This window comes from Panulirus ornatus, chromosome 57 (assembly GCF_036320965.1).
Source record: "Panulirus ornatus isolate Po-2019 chromosome 57, ASM3632096v1, whole genome shotgun sequence".
Lineage (NCBI taxonomy): Eukaryota > Metazoa > Arthropoda > Malacostraca > Decapoda > Palinuridae > Panulirus > Panulirus ornatus.
The window spans coordinates 12,784,595-12,803,860 of record NC_092280.1 but is presented as its reverse complement, the minus strand read 5'-3'; the positions used below and the strand labels follow the sequence as shown (position 1 = coordinate 12,803,860).

Sequence of the window (19,266 nt, the reverse complement as noted above, 5' to 3'; positions counted from 1 at the left end):
ATGCATGTCATCAGACGAGCATTACTGACCGTCATGCATGTATGCCATCAGACGAGCATTACTGACCGTCATGCATCCATACCTTAAGATGAGCATTACTGACCGTCATGCATTCATGCGATCAGACGAGCATTACTGACCGACATGCATGCATGCGATCAGACGAGCTTTACCGACCATCATGCATGTATGCCATCAGACGAGCATTACTGACCGTCATGCATGTATGCCATCAGACGAGCATTACTGACCGTCATGCATGCCATCAGAAAGCATTACTGACCGTCATGCATTTATGCCATCAGATGAGCATTACTGGCCGTCATGAATGCATGCCATCAGACGAGCAATATCGACCGTCATGCATGTATGCCATCAGACGAGCATTACTGACCGTCATGCATGCATACCATCAGAAAGCATTACTGACCGTCATGCATTTATGCCATCAGACGAGCATTACTGGCCGTCATGAATGCATGCCATCAGACGAGCAATATCGACCGTCATGTATGTATGCCATCAGGCGAGCATTACTGACCGTCATGCATGCATGCCATCAGAAAGCATTACTGACCGTCATGCATTTATGCCATCAGATGAGCATTACTGACCGTCATGAATGCATACCATCAGACGAGCAATATCGACCGTCATGCATGTATGCCATCAGACGAGCATTACTGACCGTCATACTTGCATTTGATCATACGAGCATAACTGACCGTCACGCAGGCATGCCATCAGACGAGAATTACTGACCATCATGCATGTATGCCATTAGACGAGCATTACTGATCGTCATGCATCCATATCTTAAGACGAGCATTACTGACCGTCATGCATGCATGCCATCAGACAAATATCACTGACCGTCATACATGTATGCCATCAGACGAGCATTATTGACCGTCATGCATGTATGCCATCAGACGAACATTACTGAACGTCATGCAGGCATGCCATCAGACAAACATTACTGACCGTCATGCATGTATGCCATCGGACGAGCAATATCGACCGTCATGCTTGCATTTGATCATACGAGCATTACTGACCGTCATGCATGCATGCCATCAGACAAACATTACTGACCATCATGTATGTATGCCATCAGACGAGCATTAATGACCACCATGCATGCATGCCATCAGACGAGCATTAATGACCGTCATGTATGTATGCCATCAGACGAGCATTACTGACCGTCAAGCATGCATGCCATCAGACGAACATTACTGACCGTCATGCATGTATGCCATCAGACGAGCATTACTGACCGTCATGCATGTATACCCTCAGATTAGCATTACTGACCATCATGCATGTATGCCATCAGACGAGCATTACTGACCGTCATGCATGTATGCCCTCAGATTAGCATTACTGACCATCATGCATGCATGCGATCAGACGAGTATTACTGACTATCATGCATGTATGCCATCAAACGAGCATTACTGACCGTCATGCATGTATGCCAACAGACGAACATTACTGACCGTCATGCATGTATGCCAACAGACGAACATTACTGACCGTCATGCATTTATGCCCTCAGATTAGCATTACTGACCATCATGCATGCATGACATCAGACGAGCAATACTGAATGTATGCCATCAAACGAGCATTACTGGCCGTCATGCATGTATGCCAACAGACGAACATTACTGGCCTTCATGCATGCATGCGATCAGATGAGCATTACGGACCGTCATGCATGCATGCTATCAGACAAGCATTACCGACCTTCATGCATGCATTCGATCATAAGAGCATTACTGACCGTCATGCATGTATGCCATCAGACGAGCATTACTGACCGTCATGCTTGCATGCCATCAGACGAACATTACTTACCGTCATACATACATGCCATCAGACTAACATTACTGACCGTCTTGTATGCATGCATGCATCAGACGAGCATTACTGACCGTCATGATTGCATACCATCAGACGAGCCATTACTGACCGTCATGCATGCGATCAGAACCACACAGGTTGAAATCCTGGTTGCAGTAGCTGGTCCACAGTTCATCCAGCTCTTCATCCTCCCCAATGGGGATGAACGAGTAAATGGGTACCTGACGTGTGTGTGTGTGTGTGTGTGTGTGTGTGTGTGTGTGTGTGTGTGTGTGTGTGTGCATTCATAAGGAATAAATACATTGTACATAAATACAAGGTTAAGAGACGAGACAACACAAGTGTAAAACTCTGCCGGTAATGCAACATAGCAAACACAAGCGACTGGCCCAGGGGTGTTGCCTTTAACTGAAGCACTAACTTAGTGTGCAACACACGCTAAACGTAAGACTGAAAAATTCTTGACAGCCAAAGCCAATCGAACGTTTTCATGGTCAATAATGTGATGAGGGTGGCAATGTCTAGAGAGGTAAACACATTTCATCGAACAATAAATTAAGTCGAATATGACGCACTGATCTTACGGGGAGAAGAAAAGTGGTTATGCCGGATTTTGTTAGAAGGGAGTGTTATGAGGAGGTTTGAACAAGTAAAAATTGATACAAAGATTATGTATGAAAGACCTAAGATAGTGTTTAGTCATATGAAGATGATGAGTGAAAAGTTGCTGCTTAAAAAAGTATATATACCAAGAGTCATGGGTCAAGGAAAATGAGGATGAGAGGCCCAACAGCAAACGAGAGGTGGAGTCAAAGATGCTTTGAAGGGTCGGAACCTTAACATGCAGGAGGGCGTGAGGCGTGCAAGAGAGTCTGTGTAAATTACAAAGTACCGTGGGTCTTGGTATGACCAGGAGACCTTGATTCGCAGCATTTCACATGACAACTAGCAGGGATGTGAGCAAATGAGGCCATTTTCTTCGTGACGCTACCTTCCTATACCAGAAAAGATGAACAAAAACAAAAAAGTATGGTAATAAATTTTGCAATAATAATATATCTAATGATTAATTTGACAGAGGTGCAATGTATCACAACGAATTATTTTTTTTTCCCGCATCTAATTCATGACTTTTTTTTCCGCAATGCTAGTGTCGTGTTTGGAGATTAAAGAAAGTGATAAGAAGCGTTCCTTAGAACATTAGTACTTCCTTCTACTTTAGATAAAGCAAATGTAGAGAATATAAAAGCATATGAAACTTTCACCTGCTTTCATGTTCACGAATTTCACATTGTTCCTACAGTCTCTAATCACAACAATAGGCATTTCTGGTAATACTAGTTTTGATAACTAGCTATATTGATTTACTACGGACATAAGACATAATATATTCATTTCAATATACTTTGACACTAACATAATGTAACATCGGCGAGTCGTTCATGTACACTTGTTCGATTCTACTGGCATATTAGTCAGCTTTAAACGCTATGTTGTTTGCACGTTATAGGGTAAACATATGTTAATTCTCACCTGATCGCCAAACAGCTTCGCATCCTACAAGTTCCACTTAACGCACTCACAAGCTAATTATACTGTCTGTTAAAGCTATAGGAGCAGTTTATACAATTAACCATAACTGCACCCACCAACGTCCACACTTGGCGTCAGCTACCTAGTATCGGCTGGTGCCGCCAGGGAGCAGCATCTCACGGCTGGGACCTTTATGGCGAGTTGCCACTTTGTGTTTTGTGTCAGGCTATTGTACATGCACGTTTAAATTTGTTCCATGACATATCTGAATTCCCATAGTCACACACATACATACATATATATGTACATCTTATGTGCATCATCATTTACGCCGTTCTATCCCCCCACTCCACCCAAAATCAATGCATAAATATAAAGTAAATGAAGAAAGTTAGCCATGATTATCTTGAGCTCCGTGAGAAAATTTCCATTATCATCAAGGTGCAGCATAAGAGAAAATATGAATGAAATGTTCGTATGTATGGAAGAAAAGGCGACATGATTAATGTATAGCTAGATCACATGTAAGATTACACACCATAATGTGTATATTGCGTGTATAATTTTCCACATGGATGTATAACACATCCCAGCCTCGTTAAAGCAGTGGGAAAATAGGTAAAAAAATTATTTTAAGCATCGTTATGTTATTAGGGGTCATGGGTCACTGTAGGATGTGGGTTTGCGTGTTCAAGCCAGGGATGTAGGGCAAGTACATGATTTCCAAAGCACTTACAATCAAGAGAACCCAGTACATGAAATAAGCACTATATATGACACAATACATGGCAAATAAACATTTCACGCGATTACCGGGACCAAATAATGATCAATGTTTAGTACGGCTACAGTGAGAAAGAATATTAGTTCTTGGAAAATACAAAGTGTCCTTAAGAATTATAAGACCAATTTCCAAGGGCGGTCCTTGGTGTTAACAATCTGCACTCTGGCACAGTTGACGGGTCCTGACCAGCACCCACGGCAATAGGTGTGACTAGCGTTAGTGTGGCAGGAACTGGTCTCCACCATGACCCAGGATAGGGGTTGCTGGCGTTGATTTGGCAGGAATAGCTTTAAACTAGCACCCATGGCATTTGGTGCTAGTGTGCCGAGAAATGGTCCCCAGCATCCACGGTAGGAGGTGTCGCTGAAGTTGGTGTGGCAACAGCAGGCCTCTACCTGCACCCATGGCAAGTGTGGCTGCTCTTAGCGTGCCAAGAATAGGCAGGAGCAGGTTTCCCCTGGCATTGACGCAGGTGTTGCTGGCATTCGTGTGGCAGAAGCAGGTCTCCACTAGCACCCACGGCAGATAGAGTGGCTGGCGTTAGTGTGGTAGGAGCAGATCTCCACCAGAACACGCGTAGCTATTGTTTGCGTTAAGGCGGGGCTACACGATCGATATCTTAAGAGCAGTATTGCCCAGCAACCCCGTTGCTCAATATTGCCGGCCATACATGAGCTACATGAGCCAGTATGCCACGTATTGATCAATATTGCCAGCCATATGTTGGAAAGGAAACGCCGCCACCACGCAGAGTTGCCAACTTAACGCTTTTAGCGCTAAATCTAGTGCTTTTCATAGAAATCTAGTAGCTAAATTTCGTATTTTAGCGCCTTAGTGCGTTATTCAGCGCCTATTTTGTATTTAGCACCAAACTTAGTGTTATTTCAATATATGAGAAAATTCAAACATTGATTAAGATATGTTATTGTGATTTAGGAAGTTCACTCGAAGCATATTAGAATAACAAGGAAAACAAAACAAATATTGCGCCTAATCTATTTTCATCGAAATGAATGTTTGAAATTTTTTTTAACGGGTTCAGTTTGGGTGTATTTCGCGGGCTCCCCTTCCTCAGGTCCCGCGTTCAGTTCAGTCCAGGTTCAGTCGGACTCTCAGTGGTGACAGAACTTTCCATGGGCCATAAAGGACAGTAACAATGCTGGTTGTGTGTGTGTTGGCCATTACATTCAACGAACACAACAATGAGTAAGAAATATAATCACCATTTTGAAAGACCCCAAATATGAAAAATGGTTAAGAAAAGTAGAGGAGGATGACACAAAATGTCTTTGCAAAGCACTGTCAAACTTAGTGACATTGAAAGATGTAGCAAAGCAGCTAAACACAAGAAAACTGAAGACCCATTCTGTACTTAAACCAAAATTCCGTTTGAAAAAGTGAGTGATGATGTACGGGAGACATTAGGAAATTTATCACTAGTCATTGCTGAACATTGTTAGTACGTGTTGTTGAACATCTCACCTGTTCATTACGTGTTGTTGATCACCTCACCTGTTCATTACGTGTTGTTGATCATCTCACCTGTTCATTACATGTTGATCACCTCACCTGTTCATTGCGTGTTGTTGATCATCTCAGCTGTTCATTACGTATTGTTGATCATCTCAGCTGTTCATTACGTGTTGTTGATCATCTCACCTGTTCATTACATGTTGATCACCTCACCTGTTCATTGCGTGTTGTTGATCATCTCAGCTGTTCATTACGTGTTGTTGATCATCTCACCTGTTCATTACATGTTGATCACCTCACCTGTTCATTGCGTGTTGTTGATCATCTCAACTGTTCATTACGTGTTGTTGATCACTCAGCTGTTCATTACGTGTTGTTGATCATCTCAACTGTTCATTACGTGTTGTTGATCATCTCAGCTGTTCATTACGTGTTGTTGATCACCTCACCTGTTCATTACGTGTTGTTGATCATCTCAGCTGTTCATTACGTGTTGTTGAATATCTCAGCTGTTCATTGCGTGTTGTTGATCATCTCAGCTGCTCATTACGTGTTGTTGATCATCTCAGCTGTTCATTACGTGTTGTTGATCATCTCACCTGTTCAGTACGTGTTGTTGATCATTTCACCTGATCATTACGTGTTGTTGATCATCTCAGCTGTTCATTACGTGTTTTGATCATCTCAGCTGTTCATTATGTGTTGTTGATCATCTCAGCTGCTCATTACGTCTTGTTGAACATCTCAGCTGTTCATTACGTGTTGTTGAACATCTCAGCTGTTTATTACGTGTTGTTGATCATCTCAGCTGTTCATTACGTGTTGTTGATCATCTCAGCTGTTCATTACGTGTTGTTGATCTTCCCAGCTGTTTATTACGTGTTGTTGATCTTCCCAGCTGTTCATTACGTGTTGTTGATCATCTCAGCTGTTCATTACGTGTCGTTGATCTTCCCAGCTGTTCATTACGTGTTGTTGATCTTCCCAGCTGTTCATTACGTGTTGTTGATCATCTCAGCTGTTCATTACGTGTTGTTGATCATCTCAGCTGTTCATTACGTGTTGTTGATCATCTCAGCTGTTCATTACGTGTTGTTGATCATCTCAGCTGTTCATTACGTGTTGTTGATCATCTAAGTGAGCTGTGCAGACAGTAAAGGATGCAATAATTTCAAGTTCAAAAGGTCGAAGTATAGTGCAGTTGTGTACACTGTGATTACCTCGAATTTTAGGAGTGACTTGAAAAGTGATATAGACAGTCAGAAGTTTAGCTTCTTGATTGATGAGATAGATGCTTAACAGTGGAGTGTATGCTAAACTCATGTTAGAAGTTCCTCATCTGATCCTACTCAAGTGTGTGTGTGTGTGTGTGTGTGTGTGTGTGTGTGTGTGTGTGTGATTCTCTCATGCTTTGTCTCATGTTGCAGCAGAGCGTCTCACTAGGAACCTGGATTTTATGGTCAGACAGATCTACAGATGGTTCTCTCACTCTGCTATTCGCTAAGCAAGGTTCAAGGAGATCTTTTCTTTGATCAATGATGGTCAGACTCCATTGGAATTCATACAGTTAAGCCAGACTCGATGGCTGTCAATTGAATCAGCAATTATCATCATACTGCAGCTGTGGGTTGAAATTATGACTCACCTTGAAACGGCGAGAAATGGAAAAAGGTGTTACACAACTCAGATCCTCTACGACATGTTTTGGACTATGAAAAACTATGTCTTCCTGATATTCCTGATATTCTTGGAAGACGTTCAGCGTGTAAATAAGAAATTTGAAGCGGAGGTACAGGATCCAACCCAACTGCTAAGTGGTCTTATTTAACTTACTGATTTCATAAGTTCTAAGGTCCTCATCCCAGGCAGAAAATTAAAGGAAGGAAATTCAGTAGAGAACTACTTAGACTCACATCCGTACCTGGGGTACGAATTTGAAACGGAGATGACACAACGTAAGTTTCCTGATGATTAGGATATTCGAGGAAGATACATGCAGTTTGTAGTGGAGTTGGTGAAAAAGCCCCGTCAACGTTTGCCAGACAATGTCCAAGTGTTACAGTCAATGTCATCACTGAGTGTAAGTGAATGCCTGCATCCCATAAAGCCTGGAATATTGGAATTATCAAAGATGTTTACTGATAACGAAGAAATTCTCACACGCATTGAGTGCCTTCCAGTGGAGGAAACTTCATGTGTTGTGGAAACAGAACACTGGCTCCCTAGCACTCTAGGCTGAAATAGCCTCGTACATGGAAGCAGCAGGAGAAAATTCCTCCAGTGACCTCTCTGAGTTGGCTTTGACTGACTGTTGCTGACATTGCTTCATTCCAACGCTAATGTAGAGCGTATCTTGTCATATGGTCATCGTGAAGTCAAAGCTTTGAAACAATCAAAGACTTAAACGCAATGCTAACTATCAAGTATGAACTAACGAGAAATGGAAACTGCTGTTATGATTACAAACTGCCTAAGGAAGTACTGAAAAACATTGAGTCATTGAAAGCATACGAGTCATCACAACAGCAATCATGACCCGCACATAGACCACCACAACCCCAGGACACCGAGGACGAAGAGATTGCGGATTGGGAATTAGCAGATCTGAAATAATGATGAGCGTATTAGTGTTAAAGCAGTCAGTTGTACCTGTCATAGATAATCTGGACGTCAAGAACCAGAAATAATTCGAACATTTTGTCGCTGTCATTTTAGGAAGTTTAGCGCTTTTTTCTTTTTAGCTCTTTTCGGGAATGAATCTAGCACCATTTGAAATTTTTTGAGTTGGTAACTCTGGTTCAACTTCAAACGCGCGTTGACGTGTGGTCTGGGCAGGATACAACAGCCTAGGGTTAAGTGTTGTAGGTGTGAGTATAGCTCACGCAAGTGTGTATGTGTGTGTGTGTGTGTGTGTTCTCACATTATGGCCGTGGAATAATGAAGCGACTAGAGTCTTTATCAAAAGTGTTCACTGCCATCCTCATGTATAGGAGTTTGGTCAAGCCGGTATGATGACCGTAATTGCTGCCAACATATGTGATAATTTTGTCTACATTTGCAACAATGAAATTACATAAGACCTCGAAGTCGGCCTGAAACATTCTATCAAAATTCTGAAATAAATACTTGTCTAATTGTGATTCTCCTCAGCGCTATTTTAGATGATCATTTTTCCAGATATTATCTAACCCACATTCAACTCTTCTTCAGGTATTGTTTATGAGTTATAATACAGGAGGCAGCTGCAATTCCAAAGTCCATTCTCCGTAGCCTAACCTTCACTGGAAACAGTTGCCTGCAGTCACTGGCTCGTGTAAACAAGTGGTCGTGTTGCTCCACAACGACAACATTGCGGCAGTCATGGTCGTGGCCATAGTTACTTCGTCAACATTTCCAGCGTCAGTGTTCTTAATGATCCTCAGTATTTATTGCCCGTGTAATCGCGTCTTCATTGTGGCAGAGGCGTCACCACCAGCACCCACAACAACCCCGGTGTTAGTGTGGCAGTAATAAGTTTCCACCACCACCCACACTAGAACGTGTGGCTGGCGTTAGTGTAGGAGGAGCAGGTCTCCACCAACACCCACAGCAGGAGGTGTGGTTTGTGTTAGTGTGGCAGCAGCAGGCCTCCACTAATACCCACGGCAGGAGGTGTGGCTGACGCTAGCACGCCAGGAAAAGGTCTCCACCAGGACCCACAGTAGGAGGCGTGGTTGGCATCAGTGTGGCACATGTAGTCACTTGCATTCCCTCCCTGCAAATAATAACCCAAAACCTTATCTTTTCTCTTATTTCGCAACTCAACTTCTTCATTCCACCACCCACTACCTTTTCTCATTTCTTCATCTCCCGCACAATTCTCTCAAACATGTACGCACAGCTTCCCTAGATACCTCCCAGTCCTCACCTATTCCTCTGGCTTCATTTTCTCTCCTCTTTTTCAACACTACATTCAATCTCTCCCGGTTTGTCTCTTCGCAAGTATCTTTATCAAATTCTTTTTCACTGTCCTTTTCCCACCCACATCATTTACTCTTTTCCTGAAGCCTCTACTAACCTTCAACCTTGCCTCCACCTTGTCATGGTCAGACATCCCAACAGCTGCCCCTCTCAGCACAATTATATCCAAGTCTTTTATTGCCCATCTATCAGTTGCTACATGATCCCATGATGCCCCAAGACGTACTGTCGTTTCTATTCACCCGTGTTTATGATTCTCTTTCTAGACCAGGTATTTCCAAACACGAGTCCTTTTTCAGCACACAACTCCACAGACTGTTCGTCACTCTTATTCATAACACCAAGTACTCCATCCCCTCAACTATACCCTCAACTGCTGCATTACATAGTCTTGTTTTCAAATCTCCCATCATTACTATTCAATCCCTCGTATCACAAGTGCTGACATACTGACCCACCTCCTCCCTCCACTGTCATTTCTACCCACATCAGACTGACTCTCTCATCCTCAAACTCTTTCACACTTTCCCATAACTCTTCCTTCAGCAGCAGTGCTACCCTTTCCTTAACTTTTGCCCTCACAATAACCCATAATTTTACCTCCATGACATTCCCAAACCACTCTTCCCATTTCCTATTTAGATTTGTTTTGCATATTCACACCATTTTAGATGGCCGTACCTGAAAAAACACACAGACAGAATGAAGAGAGTGCAGGTGGACAGATGTTTCCTGGGCTGAGGAAACAAAGCCTATGAGAGGCAACTAATTGACTTTCATCTGTTTAGCTTCGGAAAGATTAGGTTGAGCTGTAGTCTGGTTCAGGTACTCAGAATTATGAAAGACTTTGAAAATCTTGACAAAAGCAAGCTAATTATGACTTGATTTGTCCGACTTCACTTGTAATAATGGATACAAACTCGTTGGCCAATGTTTTGCCTTGAAAGACACAAAGTGGTTTTTTTCAACAGGATTTTTAACGTATGGAATTGATTACCGATTAGAATTCTTGAAAGCAGTATCTTAGATACATCTAAGAACAGCCTTGATGATCATTTCAGGTTCAGGACTAACATTATGTATGCCACCTTATTTACATGAACAATTTGCAGGTTTTTCTCTTGAAATTATCGATATGCCATTCTATTATTACAATGCTAATCTGTCAGTTTGTGATACCTTCTACTATCACAAACAGCCTTGAACTATTTTGTATGTCCACCACTACCAGACCCATCTCAACCACTCCCAGGGCATCTCCACCACTACCAGACCCATCTCAACCACTCCCAGGGCATCTCCACCATCGCCAGACCCATCTCAACCACTCCCACGGCATCTCCACCATCGCCAGACCCATCTCAACCACTCCCAGGGCATCTCCACCACTACCAGACCCATCTCAACCACTCCCAGGGCATCTCCACCATCGCCAGACCCATCTTAACCACTCCCAGGGCATCTCCACCATCACCAGGCCCATCTCATGCACACCCAGGGCATCTCCACCACTACCAGACCCAACTCAACCACTCCCAGGGCATCTCCACCATCACCAGGCCCATCTCAACCACTCCCAGGGCATCTCCACCATCACCAGGCCCATCCCATGCACACCCAGGGCATCTCCACCATCACCAGGCCCATCTTAACCACTCCCAGGGCATCTCCACCATCACCAGGCCCATCCCATGCACACCCAGGGCATCTCCACCATCACCAGGCCCATCTCATGCACACCCAGGGCATCTCCACCATTACCAGGCCCATCCCATGCACACCCAGGGCATCTCCACCATCACCAGGCCCATCTCATGCACACCCAGGGCATCTCCACCATCACCAGGCCCATCCCATGCACACCCAGGGCATCTCCACCATCACCAGGCCCATCCCATGCACACCCAGGGCATCTCCACCATCGCCAGACCCATCTTAACCACTCCCAGGGCATCTCCACCATCACCAGGCCCATCTCATGCACACCCAGGGCATCTCCACCATCACCAGGCCCATCCCATGCACACCCAGGGCATCTCCACCATCACCAGGCCCATCTCATGCACACCCAGGGCATCTCCACCATCACCAGACCCATCTCAACCACTCCCAGGGCATCTCCACCATCACCAGGCCCATCTCATGCACACCCAGGGCATCTCCACCATCACCAGGCCCATCTCATGCACACCCAGGGCATCTCCACCATCACCAGGCCCATCTCATGCACACCCAGGGCATCTCCACCATCACCAAGCCCCTCTCATGCACACCCAGGGCATCTCCGCCATCACCAGACCCATCTCATGCACACCCAGGGCATCTCCACCATTACCAGACCCATCTCAAACACACCCAGGGCATTTCCACCATCACCAGACCCATCTCATGCACACCCAGGGCATCTTCACCATCACCAAGCCCATCTCATGCACATCCGGGGCATCTCCACCATCACCAGGCCCATCTCATGCACACCCAGGGCATTTCCACTATCACCACCATCACCAGACCCATCTCAACCACACCCAGGGCATCTCCACCATCACCAGGCCCATCTCAACCACACCCAGGGCATCTACACCATCACTAGACCCATCTCATGCACACCCAGGGCATCTCCACCATCACCAGACCCATCTCAAACACACCTAGGGCATCTCCACCATCACCAGGCCCATCTCAAACACACCCAAGACATCTCCACCATCACCAGGCCCATCTCATGCACACCCAGGGCATCTCCACCATCACCAGACCCATCTCAAACACACCCAGGGCATCTCCACCATCACCAGGCACATCTCAACCACACCCAAGGCATCTCCACCATCACCAGACCCATCTCAAACACACCCAAGGCATCTCCACCATCACCAGGCCCATCTCAACCACACCCAAGGCATCTCCACCATCACCAGACCCATCTCAAACACACCCAGGGCATCTCCACCATCACCAGGCCCATCTCAACCACACCCAAGGCATCTCCAACATCACCAGGCCCATCTCAACCACACCCAAGGCATCTTCACCATCACCAGACCCATTTCATGCATACCCAGGGCATCTCCACCATTACCAGACCAATCTCAACCACAACTTCGGAGATATTTATCACAACCAGGACCCTGTTTACCAAACATTGGGTCATCTCCATCACACTCATGGCCATCCCAACACCAGCACCATCTCCACTACAGCCAAGACTATCTTCAGTGTTTCTGAACACTCATCAACAATGACTCTGGTCAATACTGATGCTTTTCTTGGGTAATCCTGGAGGTAAGGAGGTCTGAGGAAGTCATCACTACCATGGACCATCAGATGTAGGGCGTCTTCCTTCGTTTACTCTGTTATACAGAACCTTCAGTGTACTTGTGTACTTTGTCTTCATATTGAGAATCCATGAACGAGGTAGCTTGGAGAAAGCTTACAAGGAGGAATGTTCGATATAATGTTGAGACATGCTAGTCTTGAGGGACGGTTTATAATAGCACAGGACTAACCTAAACATTCTTTTTTTTTTTATTCACGAAGCTTCCATACAGACAGCAGGAACAAGAACAGGGACCTGGTATATAAACATGGCGTCTTCGTATGATATATAGATATGAAGAAGTAAATCCAACCAATATGTTACACATCACATCTGAACATTGACAAACTAATGTGCACAAACACATGTCTTAGAAGATTATCCTTACTGAAAACAGTTACCCACATTCATAAAGTCCAGACTCACATCCCCGCTAAGCACAAACAAATGTTGCTGAAGTATACCACACTTCATCAGAGCCTAACTTTTCACACTATTGCACGCAGACAAATGTACTTTAAGATTATTGTTCTGTTGAAACAATGTCCCAGATTCATACGCCAAACTACACAGAGAAATGCTCTTGACAGAAAAAACAGCTTCCCACGTTCATCACATCCACACTTCTTCACACCAGCAGGCACAAACAAATGTGCTTTGATCTGACTTTTCAACAAAGATCGTTTCCCTCGTTCATCACGTGTCAAATTTTCCATATGTTCTACATCCTCCACATTTCTCTGCTCATGAACATACTTCTGAAAATTCTTCTGTGCGAATATTGCTTCCCTCTCTCAATACAGCCAGTTTCTTGGTAACCATTGTGCAAGACAATATTCTCCTGGCTATGATGCTCATAGGAATATAATTTCCTACATTTTCACATGGAAACTTTTCCTGACCATCGAACATTATCACTGTCTGTTCTGTTCATAGACTTGTGATGCAAGTTCACTCACTATGTAAAACAAGAGAATTGTCTTCACAAATGTTGTTACAATGTGTCATATTTCAGTCTGTCAACTGTTGAGGAATACATTAGTCGCATCAGTCTGGGATTTGGCTCCAGAATAAACATGAATAACTTTGCAGGTCTGAGAAATACATTTATTTCAGTAGGAGCAAAATGTTTGTAACATAACTTTTGTGGAATACACACAGTTACCTTCATGTTAATCATACCAACAGTAATTATACAGATGAAATGATTAATATTTATCCGAAAGCCATTTTGGCTGACAAGAAGTTCCTATGTCACGGTAAAGAACTGTACTGGAACTGTTGTGGCATCATCATCACCTGGCCTCAGGGGTGGCATCATCATCACCTGGCCTCAGGGGTGGCATCATCATCACCTGGCCTCAGGGGTGGCATCATCATCATCTGGCCTCAGGGGTGGCATCATCATCACCTGGCCTCAGGGGTGGCATCATCATCACCTGGCCTCAGGGGTGGCATCATCATCACCTGGCCTCAGGGGTGGCATCATCATCACCTGGCCTCAGGGGTGGCATCATCATCACGTGGCCTCAGGGGTGGCATCATCATCACTGGCCTCAGGGGTGGCATCATCATCACCTGGCCTCAGGGGTGGCATCATCATCACCTGGCCTCAGGGGTGGCAGCATCATCACCTGGCCTCAGGGGTGGCATCATCATCACCTGGCCTCAGGGGTGGCATCATCATCACCTGGCCTCAGGGGTGGCATCATCATCACCTGGCCTCAGGGGTGGCATCATCATCACCTGGCCTCAGGGGTGGCATCATCATCACCTGGCCTCAGGGGTGGCATCATCATCACCTGGCCTCAGGGGTGGCAGCATCATCACCTGGCCTCAGGGGTGGCATCATCATCACCTGGCCTCAGGGGTGGCATCATCATCACCTGGCCTCAGGGGTGGCATCATCATCACCTGGCCTCAGGGGTGGCATCATCATCACCTGGCCTCAGGGGTGGCATCATCATCACTGGCCTCAGGGGTGGCATCATCATCACCTGGCCTCAGGGGTGGCATCATCATCACCTGGCCTCAGGGGTGGCATCATCATCACCTGGCCTCAGGGGTGGCATCATCATCACCTGGCCTCAGGGGTGGCATCATCATCACCTGGCCTCAGGGGTGGCATCATCATCACCTGGCCTCAGGGGTGGCATCATCATCACCTGGCCTCAGGGGTGGCATCATCATCACCTGGCCTCAGGGGTGGCATCATCATCACCTGGCCTCAGGGGTGGCATCATCATCACCTGGCCTCAGGGGTGGCATCATCATCACCTGGCCTCAGGGGTGGCATCATCATCACCTGGCCTCAGGGGTGGCATCATCATCACCTGGCCTCAGGGGTGGCATCATCATCACCTGGCCTCAGGGGTGGCATCATCATCACCTGGCCTCAGGGGTGGCATCATCATCACCTGGCCTCAGGGGTGGCATCATCATCACCTGGCCTCAGGGGTGGCATCATCATCACCTGGCCTCAGGGGTGGCATCATCATCACCTGGCCTCAGGGGTGGCATCATCATCACCTGGCCTCAGGGGTGGCATCATCATCACCTGGCCTCAGGGGTGGCATCATCATCACCTGGCCTCAGGGGTGGCATCATCATCACCTGGCCTCAGGGGTGGCATCATCATCACCTGGCCTCAGGGGTGGCATCATCATCACCTGGCCTCAGGGGTGGCATCATCATCACCTGGCCTCAGGGGTGGCATCATCATCACCTGGCCTCAGGGGTGGCATCATCATCACCTGGCCTCAGGGGTGGCATCATCATCACCTGGCCTCAGGGGTGGCATCATCATCACCTGGCCTCAGGGGTGGCATCATCATCACCTGGCCTCAGGGGTGGCATCATCATCACCTGGCCTCAGGGGTGGCATCATCATCACCTGGCCTCAGGGGTGGCATCATCATCACCTGGCCTCAGGGGTGGCATCATCATCACCTGGCCTCAGGGGTGGCATCATCATCACCTGGCCTCAGGGGTGGCATCATCATCACCTGGCCTCAGGGGTGGCATCATCATCACCTGGCCTCAGGGGTGGCATCATCATCACCTGGCCTCAGGGGTGGCATCATCATCACCTGGCCTCAGGGGTGGCATCATCATCACCTGGCCTCAGGGGTGGCATCATCATCACCTGGCCTCAGGGGTGGCATCATCATCACCTGGCCTCAGGGGTGGCATCATCATCACCTGGCCTCAGGGGTGGCATCATCATCACCTGGCCTCAGGGGTGGCATCATCATCACCTGGCCTCAGGGGTGGCATCATCATCACCTGGCCTCAGGGGTGGCATCATCATCACCTGGCCTCAGGGGTGGCATCATCATCACCTGGCCTCAGGGGTGGCATCATCATCACCTGGCCTCAGGGGTGGCATCATCATCACCTGGCCTCAGGGGTGGCATCATCATCACCTGGCCTCAGGGGTGGCATCATCATCACCTGGCCTCAGGGGTGGCATCATCATCACCTGGCCTCAGGGGTGGCATCATCATCACCTGGCCTCAGGGGTGGCATCATCATCACCTGGCCTCAGGGGTGGCATCATCATCACCTGGCCTCAGGGGTGGCATCATCATCACCTGGCCTCAGGGGTGGCATCATCATCACCTGGCCTCAGGGGTGGCATCATCATCACCTGGCCTCAGGGGTGGCATCATCATCACCTGGCCTCAGGGGTGGCATCATCATCACCTGGCCTCAGGGGTGGCATCATCATCACCTGGCCTCAGGGGTGGCATCATCATCACCTGGCCTCAGGGGTGGCATCATCATCACCTGGCCTCAGGGGTGGCATCATCATCACCTGGCCTCAGGGGTGGCATCATCATCACCTGGCCTCAGGGGTGGCATCATCATCATGTGGCCTCAGGGGTGGCATCATCATCACCTGGCCTCAGGGGTGGCATCATCATCACCTGGCCTCAGGGGTGGCATCATCATCACCTGGCCTCAGGGGTGGCATCATCATCATGTGGCCTCAGGGGTGGCACCATCATCACCTGGCCTCAGGGGTGGCAGTATTAGCAACTCCGTTTACTCCTAACCATTAGCTAATCAGCCAATGCAACCTAACCTACGCAGTGAGTCTACCTTACCCACCCATAGATGCAATACTGCCAGTTTATTCGTAAACGTTTTGCAAGAGAATATTCTTGCACAATGATGATATAATAAAGTGTGTGAAAGAAGAAAGCTGAGAATAAATGTGAATAACAGCAAGGATATTAGGTACAGTAGGCTGAAGGACATGTCAATTGGGAGGTACGTCTGAATAGAGAAAAACTGGAGGAAGTGAAGTACTTTAGGTATCTGGGACTGGATTTGGCAGTGGATTTGAGCGATCGGGGCCTGAACATGCAGGAGGGTGAAAGGCGTGCAAGGAATAGAGTGAATTGGAACGATGTGTTATACCGGGGTCGACTTGCTGTCAATGGATTGAACCAAGGCAAGCGTTTGGGGTAAACCATGAAAAGTTTTGTGGGCCCTAGATGTGGAAAGGGAGCTGTGGTTTCAGTGCATTATACATGACAACTAGAGACTGAGCGTGAACGAATGTGGCCTTTGTTGTCTTTTCCTAGCGCTACCTCGCACGCATGCTGGGGGAAGAGGTTGTCATTCCATGTGTGGTGGGGTGGCGACGAAAATGAATAAAAGCAGCAAGTATGAATTATATATATATATATATATATATATATATATATATATATATATATATATATATATATATATATATATATATATATATATATATATATATATATATATATATATATATATATATATATATATATATATATATATATATATATATATATATATATATTTAACTTTCTTAAAGGGGAAACAGTAGGAGTCACGCAGGGAGTGCTCATCCTCCTCGAAGGCTCAGATTGGGGAGTCTAAATGTGTGTGGATGTAACCATGATGAGAAAAAAGGAGAGATAGGTAGTATGTTTGAGGAAAGGAACCTGAATGTTTTGGCTCTGAGTGAAACGAAGCTCAAGAGTAAAGGGGATGAGCGGTTTGGGAATGTCTTGGGAGTAAAGTCAGGGGTTAGCGAGAGGACAAGTGCAAGGGAAGGAGTAGCACTACTCCTGAAGAAGGAGTGGTGGAAGTATGTGATAGAGTGTAAAAAAGTAAACTCTAGACTGATATGGGTAAAACTGAAAGTGGATGGAGAGAGATGGGTGATTATTGGTGCATATGCACCTGGGCATGAGAAGAAAGATCATGAGAAGCAAGTGTTTTGGGAGCAGCTGAGTGAGTGTGTCAGTAGTTTTGATGCACGGGACCGAGTTATAGTGATGAGTGATTAGAATGCAAAGGTGAGTAATGTGGCAGTTGAGGGAATGATTGTGTACAAGGGGTGTTCAGTGTTGTAAATGGAAATGGTGAAGAGCTTGTAGATTTATGTGCTGAAAAAGGACAGGTGATTGGGAATACCTGGATTAAAAAGAGAGATATACATAAGTATACGTATGTAAGTAGGAGAGATGGCCAGAGAGCGTTATTGGATTACGTGTTAATTGATAGGCGCGCGAAAGAGAGACGTTTGGATGTTAATGTGCTTAGAGGTGCAACTGGAGGGATGTCTGATCATTATCTTGTGGAGAAGAAGGTGAGAATTTGTAATGGTTTCCAGAAAAGAAGAGAGAATGTTGGGGTGAAAAGAGTGGTGAGAGTGAGTGAGCTTGGGAAGGAGACTAGTGTGAGGAAGTACCAGGAGAGACTGAGTACAGAATGGAAAAAAGTGAGAACAAAGGAGGTAAGGGGAGTGGGGGAGGAATGGGATGTATTTAGGGAATCAGTGATGGCTTGCGCAAAAGATGCGTGTGGCATGAGAAGCGTGGGAGGTGGGCAGATTAGAAAGGGTAGTGAGTGGTGGGATGAAGAAGTAAGATTATTAGTGGAAGAGAAGAGAGGGGCATTTGGACGATTTTTGCAGGGAAAAAATGCAAATGAATGGGAGGTGTATAAAAGAAAGAGGCAGGAGGTCAAGAGAAAGGTGCAAGAGGTGAAAAAGAGGTCAAATGAGAATTGGGGTGAGAGAGTATCATTAAATTTTAGGGAGAATAAAAAGATGTTTTGGAAGGAGGTAAATAAAGTGCGTAAGACAAGGGTACAAATGGGAACTCCAGTGAAGGGGGCTAATGGGGAGGTGAGAACAGGTAGTGGTGATGTCAGAGGGAGATGGAGTGAGTATTTTGAAGGTTTGTTGAATGCGTTTGATGACAGAGTGGCAGATATAGGGTGTTTTGGTCGAGGTGGTGTGCAAAGTGAGAGGGATAGGGAGAATAATTTGGTAAACAGAGAA

At 46.1% G+C, this 19,266-nt stretch overlaps 1 protein-coding gene across 1 annotated transcript in view; it reads right to left on the bottom strand.

Annotated features, from left to right (window-relative positions):
- LOC139766165 (uncharacterized) overlaps nt 1-3,545 on the bottom strand; it is a 58,737-nt gene extending 55,192 nt beyond the window's left edge. Inside the window, exon 1 of the mRNA XM_071694433.1 lies at nt 3,403-3,545. The gene's annotated coding sequence lies outside the window, so the exon portion shown is untranslated. The remainder of the gene's footprint in view (nt 1-3,402) is intronic.
- Between the last annotated feature and the right edge of the window lie 15,721 nt (nt 3,546-19,266).